At 38.6% G+C, this 27725-nt stretch overlaps 1 long non-coding RNA gene across 1 annotated transcript in view; it reads right to left on the bottom strand.

Annotated features, from left to right (window-relative positions):
- LOC139604122 (uncharacterized) overlaps positions 1 to 23365 on the bottom strand; it is a 141882-nt gene extending 118517 nt beyond the window's left edge. The window contains exon 1 of the long non-coding RNA XR_011683896.1: positions 23117 to 23365. This is a non-coding gene — a long non-coding RNA (uncharacterized lncRNA). The remainder of the gene's footprint in view (positions 1 to 23116) is intronic.
- Positions 23366 to 27725: the final 4360 nt, after the last annotated feature.

Raw genomic sequence — 27725 nt, 5'->3', positions numbered from 1 at the left:
ATCATTAGTAAAAAAAAAAAAAAAAAATTGCACAGCACTTTATCTCCAGACTTTAGAAAGTATTCCATATCTAGGATCAAAGATGAGCTGTCCTGTAGCCTGCTGAGGCAGTTTAAGTGCCACCTTTTTATTTAGTCTTCATCACAGCTGCATCTGTGTTTAGTAGATCTTAAAACTGTATCTCTCTAGCTCATTTATCTCCCTTTCTCCCTATCTTCCTTGCAGTAACTTATTCCACAGTTCCAATTCCTCTCTCACTGCTGTCCCTACTTTCTCTCCCACCATTTTTAGGTGTAAAATATGGGTAGGACAAGGAAAAAGTCCAAACAGAATATGATTCCAAGAGAGCCAACACAGCACCAACACAAGATGGTTAGAAGGAAAATGTTTTTCTTTAACTGTTTGACTGAATGCCCATTTGAGATTTCTATGGCAGAAGAAAGTTAACAGCATGACGAAGTAAAATACTCCTAATATATGAATAATTTTAAACTGTAAAAGGACATTATGTGCATTTGTACTCCCCTGCACACACCTATCTGCACCTTCAAGCAAGCCTTCTATCCATTTTGGGTACTTGTACAAACTTGTAATGGGCTTTTGCATGATACAAATAGCTCTGTAAAAAGAAAAAAAAAAAGAGCACCAAACCTACACTGAATTTTTTTTAAAAAATAGAAGCAGTAACATCTACAAACTTTTGATTTTGTGGTCCATCATGCTATACCCAGTAGGAAAAAATACTCAATAAACACACCTCCAGAAAAAGTTTTCAAACAACTTTACAACCCTGAAATCATACGAAAGTCCAAAGCTTCAACATTGCAATTCATTATTTGGAAAGACAGCACATGAGAAAAGCTGTTTTTGACATTATTCCATCTCTAATACCATTTTAGAAACCAGCAATAAAGTCAGAATCTGAGAGAGGACAGTGAACTGTGCTCTTAATCACCAGGTTTTACCTGGATCAATAGAGTGGATCTAGTTGGAATTTCAAACACTTTATCTGTTTTCCTTCTTCACTAAAACTAAGTACACAGAAGATATTGCTCATGTTTACTCAGGAATGCACAGGGCTGCATGAGACCACAGGAAACAACTGAGAGGGTCAGGCCAATGGATAACCACCACCACCACCATCATCATCATCATCATCGTCATCACGGATAATAATTAATTCCTAAAGTCAGTCTTCCTAAAATCAGCTGGAAAAGGAAGACAAGGACCTATTAAAAGTTTTCACTGTTTGCAAATTGACTTCAAATGTCAACATTTCAGAAATGATAAACAAAATTTTAAAATCCTTGTCTTTTTAAGAAATCCATTTTATTTTGGCTTCACACCAAATTTTCAATGAGGTCAAGTGTCTAACTGATTCAAAGAGATGATTAGAGAATTTTCATACATAGAAACACGGAATCCCAGAATGGTTTGGGTTGGAAGGGACCTTAAATCCCATCCAGTGCCACCATGTCAGGGACACCTCGCAGTGTCCCAGTGTCCAGCCTGGCCTTGGGCAGTGCCAGGGATGCAGGGGCAGCCCCAGCTGCTCTGGGCACCCTGTGCCAGGGCCTGCCCACCCTGCCAGGGAACAATTCCTCATTGCCAAGATCCCAGCCAGCCCTGCCCTCTGGCACTGGCAGCCATTGCCCGGCTGCTGTCCCTGCAGCCCTTGGCAATTGTCCGTGTCCATCTTTGCTGCGGCCCCTTCAGGCCCTGGAAGAGGCTCTGAGCTCTCCCTGGGGCCTTCTGCAGGAACACCCTGAGCTCTCCCAAGCTGGGTCCAGAGCAGCAGAGGAGCTCCAGCCCTCAGAGCATCCCTGTGGCATCCTCTGGACTCACTCCAGTATCTCCATGTCCTCCCTATGTTGGAACCCCAGCTGCCAGTGGGGTCTCACAAAAGGGGAGCAGAGAGGAAGAACCACATCCCCCAGCTTTCTACTCACACTGATTTTGATGCAGCCCAGCACATGACTGACAATTCTTATCCAGGCAATGTTTGAAATTAGCTGGAAAAAAGAATTGGATGCTTTTCTGAAAGCCTATTTTCATCCTTTATCTCAAAATATCCTTTTGGCCTATCTTCATCATTCAGTTTTACAGATTTTTATTATCATCTAAAGCCTCACTCACTCTGTGATCAATAACTTTTTTTCTAGCATTAAAATGGAAAGCAAGTTTCTTCCTGTACTACAAGTGCACACAAACCCCAACATAGCTACATACCTGTGACCAGGAATGACAACAACTTTTCCTCATTGACTAGGGATAAAAATAGGTGCACACACACTTTATGTAAAATTTCTCTTTTCTTAATATTTCTTTATATCTTCCCTTTTAATTATATTTTCCTTTCAAAATAAATATCATAACAAAGAGTCCATAGTTTTTATTTATGTTATTCACTAAAAACATAATGAATAGGGTGACATTCAAGTGTCACCTGAGTGACAAGGGTCTCTGAGAATGTGTTTATGAAAAGCCAGAAGCAGTGTCAGACATTCTAGGTTTTTTTAGCAGCTACCAAGTGACAAAACCAATGACTTGGAAAGCACTGCAGAGAGAAATAAAAACATCTACTGCACTAACAGGAGTGGTAGAAGGAGTCAGGAGGCAAGAGAAAGGTACTCATGATACACTAGGGAGAATTAATGTTGTTTTAAATGACATGACAGTCCTGCACTGCAATTTCTGACCCTGTCTGCTTTCTGGAAACTGGGCAGAAGCAGCACAGGTTAACAGCAGCTCTTAACAAATGCTGCCTGCAGAATTCCGACCTCATCACACACTTGGAAGAAAAATCTTTAACCCAAAAGATCAGTGTGACATTTCAAGCAGAAAATCCCTTCATAGTGATCACCCAAACTCTACAGGTACCTTTCAATTCACCTTTCTGTTTCTTGCTGGCAGCACCAGAAGCAGCATTGCAGTGATACAAAGAACTGAAAATCCTTCCTTTCAGAGGAACAAAAGAGAACAAAAGGAAAACCAGACAAGCACTTACCTCTGTGTCCCTGAAAATACAAAATGTGAAGCCAGGGAAAGATTATAGTGAAGAGGAATACATTTGTTCGGGAGGGAAACTATAGAAATGTGAAAACTTGTTAACAGCTGCATCAGAAAATTCTTCCTGGCATACACGTAGAACAAAGGCAGCATTTGGTGAATGGGTCAGCCCAGGTTTGTCTACAGGAAGAGAGAAGAAGAAAGCCAGTGTTTGATATCTGGCTTCTCAGAGGGTTCATTCATTCTTTTAACTAAGAAAAAAGTAACCAGGGAGGCTGTAAGTTGGCAGGATGGGCTTAAAGAGATGCCTATGGCTCTCTGAAATTGCAGTCTGGCACTACTGCCAACACAGTATCAAAGTAAATATGAACCACTTTTTTTTTTTTTTTTTTTTTGCTTGTATCAATGCCAATAGCAGTGTTGGAGCTCAGTTCCATCTTGCTCCTGACCATGTTTAGCAGAAATCTGCTGCAATATTCAGCTGAGTGCTCCAACTTTATGTCCAGCTACAAAACCCCACAGTTCTGCCAGAGGCTGTAACTGACACAGATCCATTTTTGCAACCATATCTCAGTACAGGTTTGCTTCTTCAACTTCCTCCAGCTCACTTCCAGTTGCAAAGATGTGTCTTAGAATTAGGAGATGCTGCCACTGATGGGAAGGGATATTCTGAATTACGAAAGGATCTCAGCCATGCTCTGTTTAGAAAGGGATACAGCAGGACACCAAAAGGGGCAGAGCAAACTGAAGTCATGCCTGGTACAAATGTTAGGCAGCACACAAAATTAGCCCAGACTCCTGCTAAATTCAGGTTCCACTTACTTTACAAGCAAATCTCCCAACACTGGAAGGTTTAAGAATACATGGCTTACCTGAAAGTATGGACATGATCCATTGCCTCCATGAAATGGCTGCATATATTTGATCACAGACAAGCAGACCACCTGTACATCACATAAAGAGCTGAGTTAGAGCGTGAGCAGGGCACTTTCTCTGAGCTTCCTGCACATCTGTCATCTCAGAAACCCACAAGCAGAAAAATGCAAAGCAACAGAGCTATAGACTGCTGCTTTTAAGTTGTGCTACAGCCAAAACAAGTAGTAAAGTAAGGTCTGTTTAGCATTTCTGACATCATCAGTAAGAACAGCAAATGAATTAACTCACCAAAAGCAGACTGAATGGAGCTGGGCCACAGCCAGAGACTGGTGGTGTAGTTAGAATTCACCTACAAATCTATGAGCATCTAAGGCTTTAAAAGAACAAAACCAGCCTTCATATGAGCTGGTGTAGGTTCATCAGTCCATTCCTCCAATGCAAGTGAGATCCCTACTTTAAAAAGTGTTGTCCTTGCTCCCTAAAAATGTATCCATACTTTTTTTTTACTCTTCATCTTAGAGTCAGAACAAGAAAACAAAAATAGGGAAAGATGTGCATGTGCTGTAGCTGGAAGGTGCACTGTCGGAATCTTGGACACTGAGAATTTTAAACTTTCTGTGCTGAAAGGCACAGACCCACAAGAAAACACTACACTTGACCTGAGGCCATGGAGAGGGTTTCCAATATTAATTAATAGCACTGGGATTATGGGTGGGTAGTTGGTTAGAAGTGTGTAATATCACAGGGTGGGAAACTTAGAGCTTGGGGTTTTAGAATATAGAAATAAATATGAAGCAAGATGGAGGTTTTAGGGTGGAGACAGGCTGTTCTTCTTCACCTTCTTCTTCCTACTTCTCCATGGGTTTGGGTGGCATTTTGTAATTGGGCAGAAAAGACCCCATTGCAGCTCTTTGGGATCAGTTACTGGGTTGAAAGGGAAAATAATCTAGGTGTCAGTTCTGAATTAGATAGTTTAGTCTTAAAAGGTCTTGTAACAAGAGATTGTTGGCCATTTTGTGCCTTGCTAATGAAAGGCTGCAAAACTCACTGCTGTGAGACTGTAACATTGTTAGGAAATCATAAACAGCTGAGTCTGAACACAAACTATCCTCTCAAATACCTTCAATCCCGACCTCAAGAGAGAACCCACAGTAGTACAGCCATTTCCCAGGCATTTTTAAACTACTTACCTTTGGTACACCTGGCAGAGAAGGGCTGACACAAAGAAGTGCAGCTGGACAAACTGCCTGAGTGCTTGCAAGTTCCAGGGTAAAATCTGGGCAAGCACAGAGGGGACAGGGGCAAGGTTGTTGCTGGCACCCAGCTTCACAAACTGCACTCAAAGAGGTGCATGAAGTTTGTGTTACCCTTATTGAACAGCGAGTGTAAGGCAAGGGCTGAGCTCACAGTACATTAATATGGACATGGAAGCTCTGTGTTGCAGGAGGTTTGTTATTGCAGGTAAAAACAAGGTAAAAATTGCTCGTTTAGAAATAAAATTCTATCAGACTTCCATAAATTGACCTGTTCTAACTAGAAAAAAAATATTCATCTGCTTTAAATATGAATGGAAAAATAGTTCCCAACCTATTATTTTCTTAAAAAAGAAATTTCATTTTCTTGAGAAAGGAATTAAAATTCCTTTGTGTCTTAAAAAAAAGTTATAAATTTTATTCCAGAGTTATCTTATACTCTTATCAAAGCAACTGGTATGACTGAAAACCATTTACATTATAGAGAAAAACATATGAGAAAAACATGGACCTTTAAATATTAATAGGCCTGACATTATGATGTTTTGAAAGAAATCTGTTGCCTAAATATAATCTATCATCATATCTTTGGGAGCCTGGAAACTCCATATGGTAACTGACATATGTCACTGGGAAAATAAATAAATCTGGACGTTTCCTTTTGCTCCACTGAAACATGATTTATGCTGTTGTTTACAATCAATAAGGCTGAAAAACCAAAAATATGAAGGTGTTTTAAGACCCAGAGCTGAACAGCACTGCCCTATTTCAATTTGTCGTTATGCAGAAGTTAAAAACCTCTCTCCTAATGAAAGGATGGGTTATTAGCTCAAGCACTACACCTGGCTAATAAACATAATTCTCAGACCAAATTAGTGTCTTCACAGAGCTTTCCTTGGTCCCATGGAGACACAAACACTTGGCTGAGGCTCACTCAAGAACAGATAAAATGCCCCACTACATAACTGAGAACTGAGGAAAATCTGATTTTAAGATCTCAAGTAATCAATGGGTACTTTCCAGTGAGTTAGTTGTGTTTAACTTGTTTACATTTTTTCTTCCACTTTCTTTTCTCTCAAGAAAATGCTGTGCACTGCAAAAGCCCAGGGACCAATGGCAAGCTCTTTCACAGCATCCTGAAAAGGATTGTGAGTTTTAAAGCCAGTCAGGAGGGACAAAGAAATGAGTCAGTGCTCCATAAGTCACAGAATTGAGGAAGGGAAATGGAAGAAGTCTGAGAGACCACCTAAGGCACCGCCCAAGAGCAGGGAAAATTACATGAATTTTCATAAAAACTTTCTTAACATGTTCTTAAAATCTCTTACAGTTGTTAAAACAGAGGGCCTGCAATCACTTAGGTGGCACCCTAAGTGATCTCTCTTTTACAGATCTTGTTAATTCCCAAGCAATGACAAAATAAAAGGTTACAAGAGGCTTCAAATAAAAAAGTGGGAAGAAAAAAAAAAGACTGCAATGCAATGAAACCAGCACAATTTAATTGTCTTGGGGTTTTATTTTGGGGCACCCTAAGTGAGGATATTTACTCAAACTACAGCAACCACTGATGTCAAGAACTGAGAAGTATCCAGGTGATTTACGCTTAATGATTTATTGGGTGTTTTAGGAATCTGAATCTATATTGTGAATGAAAATGTTAGATTCTTGATTAAATGCTCCAAACCAAACTCTCTGTGTCTTTACAGAGTTCCACGTTAATTTAGTTCTGGTCTTGTCTGTAGTGGAAATCTTCCAGCTTTTAATACTCAGACTCTTTAGCAATAACAGTTGCCACCCCTGCATGCCAGAGAGTTATCCCATTTGCCTTCTTTCCTCCAGAGCTGCCCAAGATCATCCTCAATAGCGTGGCAGCATGGAACAGAACCCATCCCAGCTTCTGGCCCCTAGTAAATTCTGCAGAAAGGAAGGAGAAAGACAGCAAACACCTTCACAGAAATGAATGTGTGCAGCCTAAAAAGTGCTCTGTGCACATGAGTGAAGAAGAAAGAAACTAGATGATATTATTATTATTATTATTATTATTATTATTATTATTATTATTATTATTATTATTATTATTATTTCTATTATTTCTATTATTTCTATTATTTCTATTATTTTTTATTATTGGGTTTTATGTTTATGTTTAGGACAAGGATTAACTGTCATTTTTTTTAGGCCAACAGAGGACACATATTTCTGAAAAGAAACTAAAGCTGGGGCTGGGGTGGGAAATCTCTCCAGATAATTGCAATTGTCCCATTTGTGATGTTCCCCCTCTCTGACAATCACTGCAGTTAACAGGGACAGGCTTCTGTGATTCCACGCATGAGTCACACTGATGCCAAGCAACATTCACTTATTTCCCAGCAAACTCATTTAAGCTCCATAAACTGTGCATCCACTTCTCCCCTTTGCAGGGGGGAAAGAACGAAATATTGAGATCAGTTTCCAAACCCATTGCTTTTCCTTCCTCCCTCCTTTTCTCCCAGTGCAGGTGATGAAAGAGCATCATTCCCAGCCACGTCTCACTCACCAAAGCGTTAAATAAAATCGTAAAGTCAAACTTCTCATATCATGAAACAGAATATAATGCAGATGTCATGCATCTAGCTAATCCTACCTACATGATGCTGCCCAAGCAGACACCACCACTCACACATGAGGGGAACACATTTCCAAAGTATTGCCTGAGCTGTTCAGTATCATTATCACTTCCTCAGGCATCCAGGTGAGTGAACAGGCACTGCTCAAAATCACACCTCTGAAAGGATCAGAAATTAAACTGGTGAACAATCCTACTGGCTGCCTGTCCCACTGACAGGGCATCAAGGATTCCACCTCCAATCTTTTATCCTCTGTAAAATGTAAAATATATTTTTAATCTTAGTTTACTATTCTTAATTTCTTTGGCAATTGACAATAAATTATGCTTGCTGACAAGAAGTTACCAATTGAAATTAAGGAAATTAATCTGCAATTAATATTTTAAATCCAAGAAATCACCTCTAGAATGAGGTTTTACAGATATTTAATAAAATTAATGTTTAGGGTAAGATCTTGCCAGTACTGGCAAAATTCCCATCACTTCTCATCACAAAAGGGTCCAGGACTTGCAGTTTGCAGTTTATTCCAGTCAATCAAAAAAAAAGAAAAAGGCAGTAATTAATAGATATCTTTACACTTGCAATCAATTTTCACCTCTAAATCTGTCAGAATTCCCTTGGTGTCAGTAAAATCTTTTGAAGGTTCAGACTCCTAAACTAAGGGATCACCAGAAATTTGCCCTGCATATGTTGGATGAGTTACCAGTTAAATTCTCAGATTTCTAGGAGCATTTTGCAGAAAACCTGATAGGATTTCTTTTCTCACTTGAAAATAAACAAAACAAAGCAAAACAAAAAACACACAAAAAAAACTAAAAATAATCCAGCAAACCAAACAAAACCTTTGCAACATTTGTGAAGCCTCCAAGAGGCCATTCAGATTGCAGAGTATACAAATCTCACTGCCAGTCTTTACTTTGCAAATAAATTAATGGAATCCTTAATGACTTTGAAGATCCTCTATCCTTTTATTCCAGTTTATACACAAGCATGGTTTTGATACGTTTATAGCAATGGAAAATTTCATACTTAGTGCCAAGTGTAAGAATGTCAATACCACACACTCTTGAGAAAGAAAACACCCATAAGGATATGGCAAAACATGTGAATGCTTCTTCATGCCAGTAATTTCTGTCACATCCTTAAAAGCAGATTATTTGTGTCATGGGGCAATTACATTTATGTACTAAGAGTTTTGATGTCTTCCCTCCAGCTGAAGTAATCTGGCTTTTTTCTATTTTCTCATTTTTCTTGCCTTCTTCAAGAAAAGCTTCCTCTTTTTCATGCTGTGCTGGATCTCATTTTCTAGTCTTTTGTTTATTTCTCAATTCCTTCAAACTTCATTTCTAGAAGCAAAAGCCAGTCAAATGTATATTATCAATGTCATGCTAAGACAGTAAGCTGGTCTACAAAACATAAAGACTTAAACATAGCCCTGATGTTGAAAATATTTAAATCATAAATAACAGCTTTAAAAATGTGTAAAGCAAAAAAAAAAGGGCAACATTTCAATAAATTAGCAAAAAAGGAGCCATTACAGTTATAAAATTGAAAACCCTAATTTATTTAACACAAATAAGCCAAACCAGCTGGAGATGTTATTTACAAGATCCTCAAGTGCCCAACATCTTTCTTTGACATCTAGTTTCACAGAATATAAATCTACTTTAAAGAAAGGTAAAAAGAACAGCAATAATTATTTGTTATCTTTTTTCTCTGTCCTTGCTGTTAATTGAATTTCCTCTGGCTAAGGCTTAGGCTGGAAATAGCAATTCAGTCACACGTAATTTTATTGAGAACTGTGATATGTAAATGCAAAATAAACCAAAAAAAATACAAATAAGGATTTGGGCATTTAAGGATAGTTGGGTGATAGTATCTTCTCCATTGCCTTAAATATTAATTTTCTCTCCATTATAAGAGTTTAATTTTTATTGCCTCTCACACTCAGACCTTTCTTTACCTCCCCCTCCTTCCTCAAAACAAAGCTGAGATACAAAACAAAATTATAAGAGGTTAAAATGACCAAGGAATTTCTCAAACATTTACCAATTTTGTACCTGGCTGGGAAATAATCAGAACCAGGAATATTTTTCTCCCAACAAATCTGTTCCTGTACTTGCCCCATTTAGGCAATCTGATCTGTTTCCTAGTCTTACAGAAACTCATATATTTTTTCACCCTCTATTAATCTCCCCCCCAAAAAAATAACTAACACTGACAGCACCTGTGAATTTGAGGTCAAAAATATTACAATAGTAACCCCATGGTATTCTGCTCTGAAATGAATCTAGAGAAATGTAAGCATGCAACAAAAAATCACAAAGGTATCTAAACAACACACATTCATAATTTTATATTAGTGCTAAGGAATACTTCTACAATTTGTTGATATAATTTCTTTCCTGACATGGGGCACCACTTAAATGAGTGTGGCTTCCTCCTGTTTGCACCCTCCTTCAGGTATTTCTACTTTCATGAGTTCTCTCTGGACCTTCTCTTCTGCAGGCTAAGCCATCCCAGCTCTCTCAGCCTTCCCTCATAAAAGAGATGCTCCTGTCCCATCACCATCATCATCATCATCATCATGACAATCATGGCCTTTTGTGGGACATACATCCACCATGTCCCTTTCTCTCATGTGCTGAGGGTATGTAAAACATATTGTCCCACATAATTTCAAACTGATTTTAATATTTCCTTAGCCTAAGAGCCATTATTTTGCACCCATTTTCTGAAATTTTTACAACCAATGAAAAACTTATCAGATTTACTTCAAAACTAAAAATATTTCAATAGTCAATAGAGAAAATATTTGGATTCTATTATTCTGCATGACTTCACACATAATGTGACTAAATTTAAACACAAAAATCAACTCAACTTTATGTGTAGTGCTGCCTTCTCTGCATGTTGGGAGTGAGAAAAAGAAAGTAACTGCTGTCCATCCAGATGGCAAAACACATCCATGCTGACTGAGACACGTTTTGCTTTTGAAATGAAACAGCATCCACACATACTGAGCCTCCAGGCACTGAGCTCTTCTCTTCACCCCAGAAGAGCAAAAATTCTGCTTCCTACCCTGGAACTGTCTGTTCTTCCAGCATACCATAGCAAAAATGACCCTCAAATCTCGAGTCTACTTATAACAGCTTGAAAAAAGAGTTTCCTGGCAATGGCTGAAGCAAGAGAACAGCAGGCAACTGGTGCTTTTGGACTACGTTGTTGGTTTCACCACGAAATTTGGCAATTGCATGGGTCAGTCAAGCTGAGGATACTCAAGTTTAGACCAGAAGGAGTCATGAACATGGCTTACAGCTAGAGCACCACTCAGCTGTCTCTCTACCACTTGAAAACTTAGCAGCAAGATTCTCTCTTTCATCTTGAAATTGGAAAGTGCTTTGGGGATGGTTGTTCTGTATCATTTGCAAACAACTGCAAGAAAAGGTGTACACACAGCAGTGCTGTGTATACATATACACATAGAGATATCAAAATGAGACGGAAAGCAACAGTCTAATTAAACTGCAAAAAAGCCACTTCAAAATCCCAGTGTAGCACTTTATGCATAAATTTAGGAATTCCTTGTGATTGTGACAGTACCTGCTCATGAAGCAACATTCAAAACAGTTTATATTCAAGATTCTTTACAACAAGAACAGGTAATGAATACAAATGGAAATAGTCTCCAAGCTTCAATTTTTCTTAGAAAAACCAACCTCTGTTTTCAAGCCAAATGAAGGAGTACCCAACTGCTTCCATGTTATTTTAAATTACATATAAGTGGACTTGTACTATCACCTGCTGTGAAAGCAGAATTCTGAAAAATATCATCAAGTTCAGAAATAGATAGGAATGTTTTAAGATAATTTAATAAAATAAAAGGATGGTTTGAGTTGGGAGGGACCCTAAAGCCCATCCAGCACCACCCCTGCCATGTCAGGGACACGTCCCAGTGTCCCAGTGTCCAGCCTGGCCTTGGGCAGTGCCAGGGATGCAGGGGCAGCCCCAGCTGCTCTGGGCACCCTGTGCCAGGGCCTGCCCACCCTGCCAGGGAACAATTCCTCATTGCCAAGATCCCAGCCAGCCCTGCCCTCTGGCACTGGCAGCCATTGCCCGGCTGCTGTCCCTGCAGCCCTTGGCAATTGTCCGTGTCCATCTTTGCTGCGGCCCCTTCAGGCCCTGCCAGGCCACCCTGAGCTCAGGCCAAAGCTTCTCCTGCCCAGGTGAGCAATGGCAGCTGTGCCAGCCTTGGCTGCCGGCAGAGCTGCTCCATCCCTCTGCCCGTGCTGGAGCCTCCTCTGGCCTGGCTGCAGCAGCTCCAGCTCCTTGCTGGGCTGGCCCAGGGCTGGGGCAGCTCTGCAGGTGGGCTCTGACTGAGGGGCAGAGGGGCAGAATCGCCCCTGCCCTGCTGCCCACGCTGGGCTGGGCCCAGCACGGGGCTCTGGGCTCCGGGCCCAGCACGGGGCTCTGGGCTCTGGGCTCTGGGCTCTGGGCCCAGCCCAGCCCAGGCTTTGGGGTCCACGCTCTGCCCCACAGCACTCCCAGGGCTCCTCCAGGGCTGCAATCCCTTCTCTACCCAGCCTGGATTCATGCTTGAGATTGCTGAACATTTTATGCATTTACCAGTTGCAATTTCTATATATTTATCAGTATATTCCTATTAAAAAGACATAATTTTAACAAAAACATGCAATTTCTTTTCTGACATGGTGTGAAATTGGTGCTGGGCAGCTTAAAACATGTTTCTTGAACACTGGAAGAAAAAAATAGCTAAAGTATGCAACTAAACTATTCCCATGACCATAGTCAGGGGCTGATATAAATTTTATCACTTTTATCCTTACATTTGCAGAAGTACAGCTACATATCACACACTGCATCATGTATGTGTGTATGGCTTAATCTACACTGTCACTTTTCATCTGTTTTCTCCTTTTTAATTGTGGGAACTAGGCTACTACATTTTATATTTTTAATTCCCTATCTGAACTTAAAATGATTAAAGAACATTTTAGATGTGGAAAACCACAAACCTAATTTCAGCAAAGACTACTCAACTTATATAGATTTATACTGAGAATAGTTTAGAGAGCTCTTCTGTATCTTCTAAAGACACAAATTTATTTAAAAAGAAGCTTCCAGCTCATGAAGCACTATCAAGAGTTTTTTCCCTGTTGATCTTCAAAATGTTTCTATAGGGCACCACTTTGTATGGTACAATTTGTGTGGTAGTATAGAATGTCAGAGGCTTGATACCAAATTAAAAAACATAGATTTCCAATTTAAGAAAAATATTATGAATTAGAGTCCTACTGTGGTCAGTACAAAATCCCTAAGTGAGATGGGAAAAAAAGCAATATTTACCCAGTACCATACGATGTGAAAAGACATGTATGGGTGTACACATAAACTCAACAGGAGAATAAGCATCAGAGGGAGGGAAGTGCACACACAAATTCTTTTACTTAAATCCTCTAAAGGAACTTCCAGACAAATATTGGTGGTAAGTATGACTTTTCTCAGTAATCAACAGATTCTTCTCTCACTGATTTCACTACCATCTAGTTTTTAACTCTGAACTGGGACACCGTGGACTCCTTCTCATGTGCTATCCGTCTGCCTCCCCTTTAAAAGAAAAAATATATCTATATAAAAATAAAAAATATACCTACATATATGATACTGCTGGAGTAGCTGCAGATTAAATAGCTTAAGGAATGTACAGAGAAAAGCAATACAAAATGAATTAAATTTCTTAATATGTTTTTTACAAAAAGTTTTCATTTCTTAAGAGACTAATCTTCCTTGTTTTCCAAACATAAACTTATGAAAGAGGTTTCTTGGGTTCCAGGGTTAATTAGCTACTTGGATGTGCACACACCAAACTCCCAACACCCTCAGGAAGAAGAGAATGACAGTATCTAGTTTCTTTCATACTGATCTGTATTCAGAAATAAAGAGAGGGAAACAATACACAATGATTTATTTTTATGAATGTCAGGAATGACAGTGCACTTTAATTTTTTTATCCATCCCAAATTATATCTGAGCCAAATATTTCATTTTAAAAGAGTCCCGTTAAATGTTTTCTAAGGCCTTGTTCTATGTGTTGATGAAATAACTCACTATTTTTTAGCTTTCAGGAATGGTAATTGCTGTAAATCTTGCAAATTAGCATGAGTAGTACCAGCAAGACACTCTGTTAAAATTCATCTACATTGTTGCTGGAATATTTATTAGGTACTAAAATATTTAAAGGAAACCTACAACTACTACAATTCAAATTTCATTTCACCTAAGAAAACCTTTCTTACAGCAATTAATATTATTGTTTTGTCACTGTGTGAGAAAGTGCCTAATCCAACCACTATCTTGAGTGGAAAGACTCCTTTACGTTAGGTGGCTGAATGAAACCATTATATTAACTGGATCTTCCCTATTGTGTTTTATCAGTTTGCACAAGTAAATTGCAGTGCTCATTGTAGTAATTGACATTTCCAACATTTGCACACACAATAGAAATGTTAGCACCATTTATAAGCTAGCTGGCTCTTGATGGATTGGTGACCTTCAGAGGTCCTTCAGCATGGATTTTCTCTGGCTGCTGCTGCAGCAGTGGGGGAGATCACCTCACCCATTCCCTCATTATGGTCACCTGCTTTCCAGCATCCCTTTTGTGTCAGCATCTCCTAACCAGTAACAGGCCTACTGTAACTGATGCTGCTATTTAAATTTTTTAACATTCACCTCAGTCCTTCCTCACTTCCCCCTTTGCTTCTTGGAAAGCTGATTTGGATTCCCTGCTCCAGCTGATGGTGACAGGAGCTGAGGTTTTCAGGTGGAGCTGCACAGACCACAGACCAATTCCTTCACATGCTAAAAGACATTAATATGTAAAGGCCAACCTCACAAACTGCCTTCTTCCTCCTTTATGAGAAACTGCTTTGAGAAAAGAGCTCCATATACAGACCTGGCCTCTTCTGTTGGTCCTCCAAATCAATATATAGCCTAGGAAACAGAAGAAACTAACAGATTTTGGCTTGGTACAAAGAAAATTATTAACATAATATATATTATTCTGTGGCTGTATTCCTATTTGCAGTTAGCATAGGAGCAAAACCTACTGACAACAGAGCTGACTGAAGATAACACATGTAGCAACTTCTCTTGTCTAGAGTCAGTAACAATTCAAACTCACAATGAAATGAACACCTCATCTTTTCAGGGGTAAGAAAATAAGATAAAAGTATTTTGCAGACATAAAATAATCACACTGCCCATCTTTGGTGGAAAGGCAAAACCACATATTTTTAAGAGAAAATATACCATTGTATCAGATGTTCCTCTTTAAACTATTTGCACAACCCTTATAGTTTTGGTGTTTGATTAAAGAAACACAAGCCACAAAAACTAACAAATAAACAAAACCAACCAGTACAACAAAACTCCAAACAAACAGAAACTAAACTGAGAGTCCTGCTGTTGTTATGCATGTATTGCTACTTCTCAGGGAAAAACAGCTCTCAAAATGCTCTGCCATAAGCTGCCATGGGATGGTCCACAGGATCTTGGTACTTGCCCTCAAGGTCCTGGTGGAAGTCTGTTCTCTTCTGGTTGTCATGGCTGTGAAGCAGAGACATTTTTACAGGCCTTAAAAATAAGTAATCTTGAAGGAAAACAGAACTCAGCCAAACTAAAGGAGATCCTGTCATGTAACATTCATCTTTCATTTCTTCCCCGTAAAGGTAAGAAGAGGCCAGAGGGCAAGAAGTCACTGATTCTGAGATTCTCTGCTCTCTAAAACATTGACGCGCGATTTCATTGCAAACAATATAAAGCAGCAGCAAGAAAGTCTGGGTGAGATATTTAAGACATTTTCCCAGGGAATTTCTCTAGCTTCAGTTTCAGCAAAGGAACACCTTCATACAAAGAAAGGTTCTGACAGGAAATATCCAAGTTGCTTTCCTAGCTGCTTATGTTTTTATAGCTGTACCCAAACACAGTGTGTATATATACAGTATCCACACGTGTTTATATACACACCAAACAGCACCTCATCTACCATTCCCTCACACATGAATATAAGAAGTTCCTTCTGCTTTCTCATGCTTTCTGATCTATCTTTTGGATTGTTTCATAACATTCCCATGCCCCTAACCACTCCAGGCAGATGTGGACAACTACTAGCACCATACTGAGGCTGAAGCCAAGTGAGACAGGCTCCACACCAGGATCAGAAGCAGGAAACCAACCCACTCCTTTTGCCATGGAGTAAGGGAAAATGCATTCTGCAGCAGGGACACAGATTCCTGACCTACACAAAAAACCCAAGGCTTGGAGCAAACACAGTAAAATAGCAACTTAGAACTGCAGATACAGCCAAGCAGTGACCAGCTTACACACACACTGCAAGCTTAGGGGGAAAAAAAATTGACAGGTTATTCTTCACTGGATCAAGTTTATTCCAATATACCAGTCAGTAAATAAAGGATATCCTTTCCAGGGGTCAAATTAAAGTAGTCTCAGACATCACCCTGAAACTAACAAGGAGAATTTATAGAATCTGACTCTGGTAGTTAAACTGATTGATAGCCAAATTTCAGAACAATCCTGGTCAAAATTAAATCAATGCAAAATTGTTATTTTGAAAGTTTGTGGTACTTCTAAGTTTTAGATTAGTTCTGTGAGCTTTAACTCTTCATACAACATTGCATAAGAACTCTACACTCTTCAGTAGTCATCACATTTTCCCGTGGCACAATGTTCTGGGACAAGAAGATTATAAAAACAAAATATTCCATGTTAAGAAAAAGGGTTTTTTATTTGTTACTTATGTCTTTATTCATTTTGTGTGCCTCTGTAGTGAGAGCTCGGGTCATGCACAGCAGAACTGGTGGTAAGCACAAGTCTCATGCCAATATTATCTCAGAAATTCCCTGTGCCTTTGGAGGTCTGAAGTTAAGGTACTTACACTGAATAACCAGGACATAGCTTTGCTGTCAGACTATCATGACCATCAAAAAAAAAAAACTCCTCATATGTCCCTGCACCATAACAAATACAACCTGTAGATCTCTCTTTGCATGCACACAAATAAAAGATTGACTTTTCCTCCCTCTCTAGAAGCAGACCCAATGACTAGAAACAAGAAAAATTCATTTTCTTCTGCTAACCTTTCATTTTAGTTTCCTCCGTCAAATTAACAAGATTATAAAATGTCTGTACACAAACAGAAATAGCCAGCACCCCTGACACACAGCTTAGAGAAACTGTCATGGGATTTTAAAATTTATTTATTCACAATTTCTCCAGAAAAGAGAATCACTACAATACATTGTTGAGGGCAGTTTTTACTTAGAGGAAGGACTAATACATATTAGGAAAGGTACTAAACAGCAGCATAACCCTCCTTGCACCTGCATTTTCTGCAGAATTCCTGTGGACAAATGCTGGATAATCTCTGCAACACTGATTTTGACAACAGTTTCTTCCAAAGACCACACAGCCACAGGCACAAGACCAAGAAAAACAGTAGGATCATTCTTTTTGTCAATCAAAGAGAATAAATTAGTATAGATAGGACCTGCTGCTGACCCCTTCAGATCTAAATCACAGATTTCATTCAGATTTGGACTTTGTCTCCACAACTCATCTTTCTTTGCTTGCCATAAATTCAAGCACAACTTGGAAAATGGCCCATATTTTAGCTTTACATGGAATGAACATGATTCTCAACAAAAGCTTCCTAAGGCTAAAGCCACTGTTGGACTCCTGAGCAAGTGATTTAACATCTCCTTTAAAGTACAAGGCTATGCAATCTTCTTTGGTGATCATCTGATTTGAAGCCAGGCCCAGCTCTCAAACAACAGTTGTGTAATCTTGGCTACAACTTCTGGAAAAAAAAAAAAAAAAAGCTAAATTGTCATAAAATGCCTTCGCAAAGTCCATAAGGTAAATTAGGGAGGCAGATTTGCAGAGAATGTTAGGGTTGTTAAGAACAGTTAACAGAGATTTCAAGAGAACAAGGACTTGCACAAAATATTCTGTCAAAAAAAAATTAAGAACTAAAACTGTCTTAAGTACACATTGTCATCATCACATGTAAGATGTGGACATGTAGGATATATGATGTATCACACACTAACACTAGTCTGCCTCTGCACAACTCATCCAGGACAAAAATTTGCTGCTTGAATGTTTTACTGAAAGAGGAGAATGACAGCTGTGAAAACATATGTATCCTCTCATCAAATATGATAGTCTCAGTAGGAGGCAAAAGAGTAAACATCACACGAGGCACAGTAAATACAAACTGAAAGTGTTTATTATATTGTCACTTCTAATTCCAAGAAATTTAACAGATATTTCCTTATAACATTCACGTGCCCTTTGGAAACTGTGATGAAGGAATGATGTGTTACTGCCTTCCTTTTATCAAGACACCGAATCAGATGCATCAGATGAAAACATGGGCTCACTTGTAAAGCCAATCCCAGTTTGGGATGCACTTCAGCACATCCCATAGCACAATCCAGTATCATGCACTTGAACCCCAAAGAGTCTTGCTGAATATGGCAGCACAGAACACAGAGCTGATGCTGTTAACTCATGGGTATGTCATCAAATCCCCCATATCTTTTTTCACTGGTCGTCAACCTTTTCCCAAACATCCTTTCTTAATGTATTTGTTTTCAGCCCTAGTCCTTTGTTTCCTTCTAACTTTCTCTCCAAATCACTGTTTGTGGTATTTGCTGGGTCCCCAGGATGAAAGAGGAATTGAGAATCTCACTCCATGTTCTTGGAAGGCTAATTTATTATTTTATGGTATTATATTATATAAAAGAATACTACACTAAAACGATACTAAAGAATAGAGAAAGGATACAGACAAGCTTACAAAGAATGACAATGAAAACTTGTGACTGTTTCCAGAGTCCCAACACAGCTGGCTGTGATTGGTCATTAAGTCAAAACAATTCACATGAAACCAATCAAACAACCACCTGTTGGTAAACAATCTCCAACCACATTCCAAAGCAGCAAAACACAGGAGCAGCAATCAGATAATTATTGTTTTCATTCTTCTCTGAGGCTTCTCAGCTTCCCAGAAGAAAATCCTGGCAAAGGGATTTTTCAGAAAATATGACAGTGACAACTGTTCATGCATCAAATACTCAAGAGACAGAACTGCAGTTTAAGGCAATCCTGTAAAACATCCACAGATTAAAAGGCCTCAAGGGATCTGCAAAGAGACAGAAAGAGACTTCAGATTTGAGGAAAAAGAATAAGGATCAGAACAACTTTTGGCTCTTGTGATATGACTTGCAAGTATTTTCCAAGAAAGAAATAAATTTTTGGAAAGAAATCCCAGAAATACAGAGCAGAGGCAAGAACTGGGATGAAGTTGCGGCACGCACCCTCAGTCTCAAGAGACAAGAAGCTTCAGTGTTCTCATCCTACATGTGCAATTCTCACACTTCAGACATACTCTAGGAGAAAGTGTGATTGGTGACAAAAATTTTGTATGAGAAGTTGAAGTGTGACATTATGCATGTCAGTAAAAGCTGCGGGAGAAGTGAGTTTCTTAGAGAAACTTTGTGTATTTGCCCCATATTCCTACAGCCTGTCCCTGAATTCTGACTCACAGAGCTGAATCTTCAAGAACGAATCCACCCATGCTGCCTATTTATCTGAAAAACTGTTTCAAAAGTTCTACAAGCAGTTTCAAGCAAGACTCAGCAACAGGTACCCAGCCATCTGCTTGTCCTTCCAATACAAAGGCATCACCCCCTGCAGATGGGGATGAAATTCATGTCCCTGCTGTCCCAGCCCTGTTCCCTGCTCTGAGGAACCATAAGGGAACACTTTTACCTGGATTTCACTGTGCTGTGCGCTACCAGAACAGTAGGAAACAAATAAGTACAATGGGCCATCAATCTGCTCAGTTTTGTGTAATTTTAAATAAGAATTAGCCATTCATAATCTTAATTTCTAATTAAGACAAGCAATAAATAACCCTTGATTCAACCTGAGTAGGTTTATGCAAATGACATTTTTCTGTTTCACATTTCCATTACTTCAGCCTGGTTATTTTCAAAGACAAGAACCACTTGCTCTACAATAACGTGACATTCTTGAGCTGAATTAAACATGCTGTATTCTTGCAAAGTTAGCTATTTTTACACTTGAATAGTCAAAGCAAAAATTGGCAGTATCATACAGCTCTAGTCAGAAGTCAAGTTTCCAACTGTGAAATGAAATTCTGTGAAGCAATTGAGTATGTGCAGTAGGGGGAAAAAAATCCACTGCTATCCCCATGTCTAGTTGATAATGATTTCCTTTTATAAAATGTATTGAATTGCCATTTATAAAATGAACTATTTTAAAGGAGAGAGCTGAGTCCCAGTGACAAGCTCCTGAAGTTATCAAATTCTTCGGTGAAGGTTTTGCATACATCTCTTCAAGACACAGAACAAGACAAAGATGAGACATGAAAAAAAAAAAGATAACCTTTTGGGAAAAAGAAATTCTTCAAGGTATTTGATAAATACATCAAACATCTGATAAAGTTTGGAGCCACAGAGGATTAAAAATGACAGTAAGTCCACCTAATATGAGTGTGTTTCTCCAGACATGTAAGAGGATTTTTTTAATCTCAGGAACAAATATTAAGCTGATAAAAATATTTTTTAAAATGTTCAAGCAAAGACCTGAATAAGGATTTTGGAGTTAGGCAACTTGAGAGGAGCCAAAAGGAGTGCTTTTGAGAATCAAGTTCATGATTTCCAAGGTAAGGAGTGCAAATTTAAATTTTCCTAACACAGGCTGGCTATTTCAGGACCTTATCCCGCAGCCCTCTAGTACCAAAACCTTGCCACATAAACCTGATTCAGCAGGAAATTCTCCCATGGTGTCTCAGAGTGGACCAAACAAACAGTATTGGTTTGTAAAAATCCAGTTTTAGGTGGAGAAGGAGAGCACACACATAGAACATTCCAGCACAGGAACCTACACACTATCAAAATCCAGCTTATGTTCCACCAAAATGTTTGGATATGTCACAGAAGCAGATCCACTGCCAAATGGTGTGGCAAAAAAATTGAGATTGCCATTTGGAAAAATAGTGGTTACTCAGCATTTGCAGTTTGCAGCTTGGCACAAACTTTGTTTTGGATACTTAGTAACCTACGATAAGGCAGTAACTGCAAACATTTCGAAAATGCCACTCTACAAAATAAACTTTTTGGTTACCCCATTATGAGAAGTTTGTCAGTAAAATATTTCCTCCTACTCATGTGACTGGTAAAACTTGACCCTAGACTTTCTAGCAGAGTGACCTTGTTAGTGTTTACCATGAAGATGATGTGAGTCCTCATCACTGTCACTTCATTTTAAGTTCATATTTAAAAGTGAATGGGTCAGTGCAGCCTGAATTACATAGAAAACACATAACAAAGTCCAAGACTAAATATTCACTGCACTCTCAGCATGCCTGAGTGCTGACCAAGCAGCCAGTCCTGACATAAAAAGTGTCTGTGCTGTGGCAGACGTTGGCTCTTTGTTGACCTCATAAAAAAGGGGATAATGTTGATGCACAATGAATATAAACTAGAGGCACCAGCAGACTTCACATCCAACATTTCAAACAGTTAATATTTCATTATAATGATCACTGATAGGTGACAGACTATATTTCACCAGCATATTACAAAAACATTCTGAAAAACCAAGTCTGGAGAAGAAATCAGTGAACAGGTGACTGGAGGAACTGACAGGCTCATGTGTAAATAAAATAGTTTAGCTAGACTGAACTGGAATGTTAATAATGAATCAAAATATCATAAGAAACTTTCATAGTTTCTTGTCATGTATTTGCAAGAGGGTGAAATATTACCCAGTTCCCTCAGGACCTGTGGATGCATCTCACCAGTCCCATGAATTTGTGCACCTTCGCTACTTTCAGCAACTTCAGAAGTTCCAGCTTTGAGCTCCAAGAACTAAGATGATAAATCATTTTTATATCCTCACTGATGTCAAAATTGAAATTACACAATTTCACCTCTTGTCAACACTGGCATGTCTGTGTATGGTACCTGAGAATGGACTGTAAAAACATCAGTTACTGCTCTTTCATCATGGCAAGTCAGCAGTAACCACACTTCCAGGCATCTTTGTTGTAAAAGACACAGTTAAAAGCTGTTGCCACAAGTGAATTTTCTAGTCTAACAACATATTTACAAGAAAAATTACAGCAACACTTGCTTAGCAGCTAAACCATCTGCCATAACTAGAGAGAGAAAGTAATAGTACAGAGAGCTTATGCTTAGGCCAACTAGAAGTTGCTGGAAACATCAGTCCAGAAAGTGTATTGTGAAAATACAATAATAAACAGAGGGATAATTTCATTTTACAGTAAGTTATAGAGGAAGAAAAATTGATCTTCAATAGTTAAAAGTGATTTTTTGCATGAAAAGTACCTAAGAGAAAAGCATTCCTCCCTCCGCCTTTATTTCTCTCTAACTGTTGTATTTCTTTTGGCATTGTCTCACAGAAAGCCTCAGCACTGGGAATTTCCCAGAGCATGCCTGCAATGACTGAAAATAAAAAAAAACAGCTACCACACTAGGTAAATGCTCCTCAATTTTTGGTTCTTATGCTTGGTCACCCCTTTTCATGGAGATTACAGTAATTTGGTATCTTGGCATACCACTTTACTACACATACAGTTGGACATGTTGTCTACACAAAAAACCCCTTTCCAATTCATTGTACATCAACTGCTTGACTTGGTAGTTTGAGTGTAATTTGTTCTTTCAAGTTGTAAAAAAAAAAACTGGGTAGGTTAAACACCTGCTTCAAAACTCAGCAGCCTGAGTTTAATTTATGGTTATCCCAATATGTCACAAATTTTAGCCTATTTTAAGAATACATTTCTCTAGGAAACATTCACAATATCTAGCATGGGTTTGGAAACAATTAATACCTTGTTGACAACACTGATTCTATTAAATGGGGATGTATCCCTTAGCATTTCTTTCCAAGATTAAGGGACAAAAAAAATTGATCTTTTTTTTTTTTAACTCCATTTTTAATTTTTTTTAAAGACACATGCAAGTCTTTCACCTACCTCAGTCAGGGTGATAAAATGTACAGCTGTGAACATCTAGAAACAAGGCAGATGTGGAAAATGTTATAAATAATAGGTTTTACAAATAATACAGGAACATGAATATATTAAAAGGAGGGAAAAGACATAATGTGTGACAAGTATGTGAATCATATATATCATACGTATATTGGAATAACTGTATTTGGAGGGCTCTTTTTTACTCCCATATTTTGAAACACATGCAGTCCTCCAGATGGAGAAACCAATAAAAAGAGTTACAAAAAAAAAAAAAAAAAAAAAAAAAAAAAAAAAAAAAAAAAAAAAAAAAAAAAAAAACGAAACAAACAACCAAAAAAGAAAAAAAAAATTAAAAAAAAAACTTTTCAAACTATAGAAAAAAATAAGCATAAATAGGGCAGAAAAAATAAGGGCATTTAATTTTTTACTTTTACCACCAAGTAAACTGAGTATTACACCTGCAAGGACAAATGGTGATTTCAAGGCTCCTAAGATATTCCTACACACAGAAGATCTCCTTCAAGCACAAGCTTTAGCAACCAAGCAATGGCTGTTATAATGAGATAGTTTAAAATGCAAGTAATTATAATGCTGCTTGCTGTAATCGCAAACCAACTGTCTTGGTGTCTATGATAAAAAAATACAGAGCTTTGCATAGTCCATTTTAGAGAAAGACAAGACAAAATAAATAATGCAAAGTGGCTCTTACTCACTGTGCAAGTGCAAATCCTTGTGAAGCCTCTGGAATAGGTTCTGTGTAACCAACCTTCCCTTACGTATTTTAGACAGACTTTTGGGAGATTTAATTAATGCTGCAAAAGGCTAATGAAAAAAGTAATTCTGTGAGGGTAAAATATTATTGTTAGGCACTTATTTCAGCTGCTGAAATACTGATAGTACATACAAATGAGACTCTGCTTCCATAAGGAATTGCTTACATGAAGGGGCAATTTTGGAACTATTTCACATGATGTGAAAATAAATTTATCTAGGTACATTGCCAAAACTGTGATTTTTGTGCACATCCTTAGCTTAGCTGCTTTCATGAGTAACAACACTCAACCTATAAATTTGTGCTCAACTTTTCACAGTACCTGTGTTTTTCACTAAAAAAATGACACCAAAAGCAGAGACACAGCAAAGAAGTTCCTACAGCACTTTTATATTCATAAGGGCTTAAAAGTGTGAATTACATAGGCACTGTGTTACTTCCCCTCACAATCCTAATGACAAACCAAATTATACAATCAGAGTTAACAAGCAAAATTGGGATGTACAGGCCCACTTTTTGGTTTAAAACAGATGCAAAAATAATGGTATTTTAATTCAGGTTGAGAGCAGTAATTTGAGCTGCGTATGTTAACTCTTATGTTAGCATGTTAATTGTAAAAGGTTAAAAAAGTTAATTATACAGTCTTAAAGGCAATTTGTGAAGTGGTGGCTGACAAAATGACAACAGCAGATCATCAGGAAGATGATTGCACATAAAGATATTATAGTACAAAGCAAAACTTCCACTTATTTTGTTTGCTTGTTTATAACATATCACGATACACTGAAATCTTCTTAAGTAATATTTTAATACCTACCACCTTATCTTGAATATCTTCATGAATGATGCTGGGAAATAGCACTAATAAATGCACTTATTAATAAATAAGGCATTAGCAGTAGCTGGGGCTCGGGAAAGAGTTTTATTTTTCTCATGTGACAATTTTCTCATGCCCCAATACCAAATAATATAAATGTATTCTGCAGTGAAGCTGCAGCTGGACAAGCTCTCTCTGCCAATATAAACTGACGTTGCTGCCAAGAAAAGCACTGATTCTATGCATCCATTTCCACCTTTTTAATGCTGCAACTGTTTCACACCTTCCTGTGGGCCAGTTGAGCCTCTGTGCCCCTACACCCTGGACTGGATCTGTGAGATGATCCAGTCCAAAGAACAGCTGGGGGAGGAAAGTGCCCTTTGAGCTGTGCCCTGAAAATATTATTTTCAGTGCATATTTACATTTGAAAGTAACTCAGTGTCACACCTTAGGGAAGGCTCGCACGTTTGGAAGCTTGACTGGTTTCAACAACTGTATTGAAAGAATAAAAGATGCTCCTTCTCCAAACAGACTCCTTCAATGGCATCTTGTTACTATCAATGTCTGCAAGAAATGTCTAACTGCTTCCACAGGATAATTCCTTTACTACTCTGCTTCACCTGCCTGAGACTTATGTGGACTCTCTGAAACCAAGGCAATGAAACTGAGAAATTAACCCAAGTTTTGCTAAAAAACATATAATTAATATCCATTACAGAATGTCTCTCCAGCTTCTACTCACCCTTTCTCTTTCATTACTTAGCATTTAACAACTGCTTAATTTTATGGTTAATACCTGACCTTATGACTTAAGGGAGGTTAATTCCTACGTTGAATGCTAGACAAAATAATTTATTTTGTCAGCAAAAACAGAGGATAATTTCTGTAGGAAAACAATGTTTTTGTGTCACCAATGAGTCATTTTGTCTCCTGAGCCCTCTGCCCATGGCACTAACAAAACAGTTTAGGGAGTTTTTACTATTAAAAAGCTTTTGTGAAGCACACACACCTCAACTTGACTATACATAATTTCAGCATTCAAAAACAGCTGTTTACTTACTCATAAAAGAGGATTTTAAAAGCCAGTATGATTTTATGTTGGTTCTCTCACTGTACCTCAGTGATTGGCAGTTTCAACACCCAAAGCCTGGCCCTGTGTATTTTGTAAAACATACACTAAGCTTTCTGAGCTTCTTTCTTTCATCAAGATCATAAAAGACAGATCCTGTGCATTATTTTCTTTAGCTACCTGTGGTTTTTTTTCTTATTTGTATTTTTTGGAGTCAAGATCAAGTAGAGAAACATTTTGTGGGGAAAAGCGAGTAAGAAAGCAGCTCCTGAAAGAACTCATCACCAAATCATATTCACAGCAACAAAATGTAATTATTGAAGGTGAAAAAGATAATTTGGCAAAAAGTAATAGTTTTTTTTTTTAAGGAAGAAAAAACTGCAGACATAAAAGATGCATGTGAACAAGCAGCATAAATTCAAAGATTCATAGATTTAAAGGCTGGGAGGTACCAGGATAATCACCCATTCTGATCCCATGCATGGCCCAGGCCAGGGAATTTCAGCCAGTAATTAATTCTGTAATTCCCACAGTTTGTGTGTGAGTTAAGAAGTGCCTTTTTATACAGGCACAGAGTGCAGCATTTGGCATTTCCTGTAAAAATCTGCCCTGATACCTGATTAGCTTCACCATAATTAAGGTACATCATATTTCTAACACTTTAGAAGATATTATCTTTCATTCTTTTGCCAAAATTCCAACCAATGCCATACTCTAAACTCCTCCCCCATGGCTTTCTGGGGCTGGCGAGCACTTACTTTGTACCAGTTTATGCCTTAAAGGAGAACAGATTTGAGTGCTCAGCTCTATTTCTCCAGCTGTAAAACAACTCTATGTATCTACCACTCTCTAATCATATTTACCTAGAGATTCCCCAGTTCTGCCTACAAAGAAAAACATCTGCGGAGCATCAAGGATTAAACTGCTGCTGCTAATGCAACTGTGTAACAGGAATCTTTATGCCTCCCTTCAGCATCTCCTCTGCGGCAACACCATAAAATCCACTGCAGGATGAGAAGAGCTACATTAAAACAAGAACATTTGTTATAAAGATGATAAAGCAGATTGCAGAGCACTATCGTGCCATAAATTCCAATTAGAAAATGCTTGAGAAAGGGGGAGCAGGGGGGAGAAGAGGCCTGGCTGCCTGAGCAGCAATGGAGTTTACCAAGAGTAGGAAAGCATCTTTTAATAGACCTCAGAATTAGAAAATGGAGAGGGAAAGAAGTATTGCGAATTCTGAAAAATAGAAATAAAAGTCTATCTAAATAAAGGAAAAAAAAATCTAAAAAACAACTAAGTAATCACAAGTAGATCCACAAGTAATGACAAAAGGTGTCCTAGAGTTCTGTATGACCTGTTAGTGGTCAAAAACCACCAACCTATGTAATTAAGCCTCACTTCTCAAAGTCATTTTAACCTTTTTTTATTAAAGCATTACTTTGGTGAGCAAAAAAATCCTGGTTTTCTATCCTTTTACAGTACATAAACACACAGAAAGGCTATGAAAAAAAAAATTGCTTCCTTGCAACACTGAGATAAAACAGCAGCATCACACTTCTTTTCCTGAAAAGGAAAAGTTTGTCTTTAAAATAATCCATATAAGAAAACAGATGAAGACCAATAATACTGAAAGTAACTTTGTTATTCCTTTGGCAAATGTGAAGGGTGCGGGGGGGGGGGGGGGGGGGGGGGGGGGTCCTTTCTTTTCCTTCTCATTATAAAGTATAAATAGGCCGCAATATAGTAACTGAAGTCAGTGATACCATATAAATAAGCCATGTACAAATCACCACCATCCATCGTGACAGAGACGAACGCTTTTAAAAAAAAGAAAAGCGTGGAGTGACAGGAGAAGAGGCAATGGATGCAGACTAGGAGAGGGCAGGGCTGGCTGGGATCTTGGCAATGAGGAATTGTTCCCTGGCAGGGTGGGCAGGCCCTGGCACAGGGTGCCCAGAGCAGCTGGGGCTGCCCCTGCATCCCTGGCACTGCCCAAGGCCAGGCTGGACACTGAAGCTTGGAGTCACCTGGGATTCTAGAAGGTGTCCCTGCCCGCAGGGGGCGGGGAGCGAAAAACCGGAAGAACTTTATGGCCCTTTCCAACATAAACCATTCCGTTACTAAATTTTTCGTCCATTTAGCGGGAACCATGAGCTCTAAATTGAAAGTGGTCCAGTGCAGCTCGTAAAACGC

The sequence above is a fragment of the Agelaius tricolor genome, unplaced genomic scaffold, assembly GCF_023055355.1.
Source record: "Agelaius tricolor isolate 1412-34295 unplaced genomic scaffold, bAgeTri1.0.p SCAF_44, whole genome shotgun sequence".
In the NCBI taxonomy this organism is placed as follows: Eukaryota; Metazoa; Chordata; class Aves; order Passeriformes; family Icteridae; genus Agelaius; species Agelaius tricolor.
Note: the sequence above shows the minus strand (reverse complement) of the source record. Positions and strands in the feature narration are given on the sequence as shown.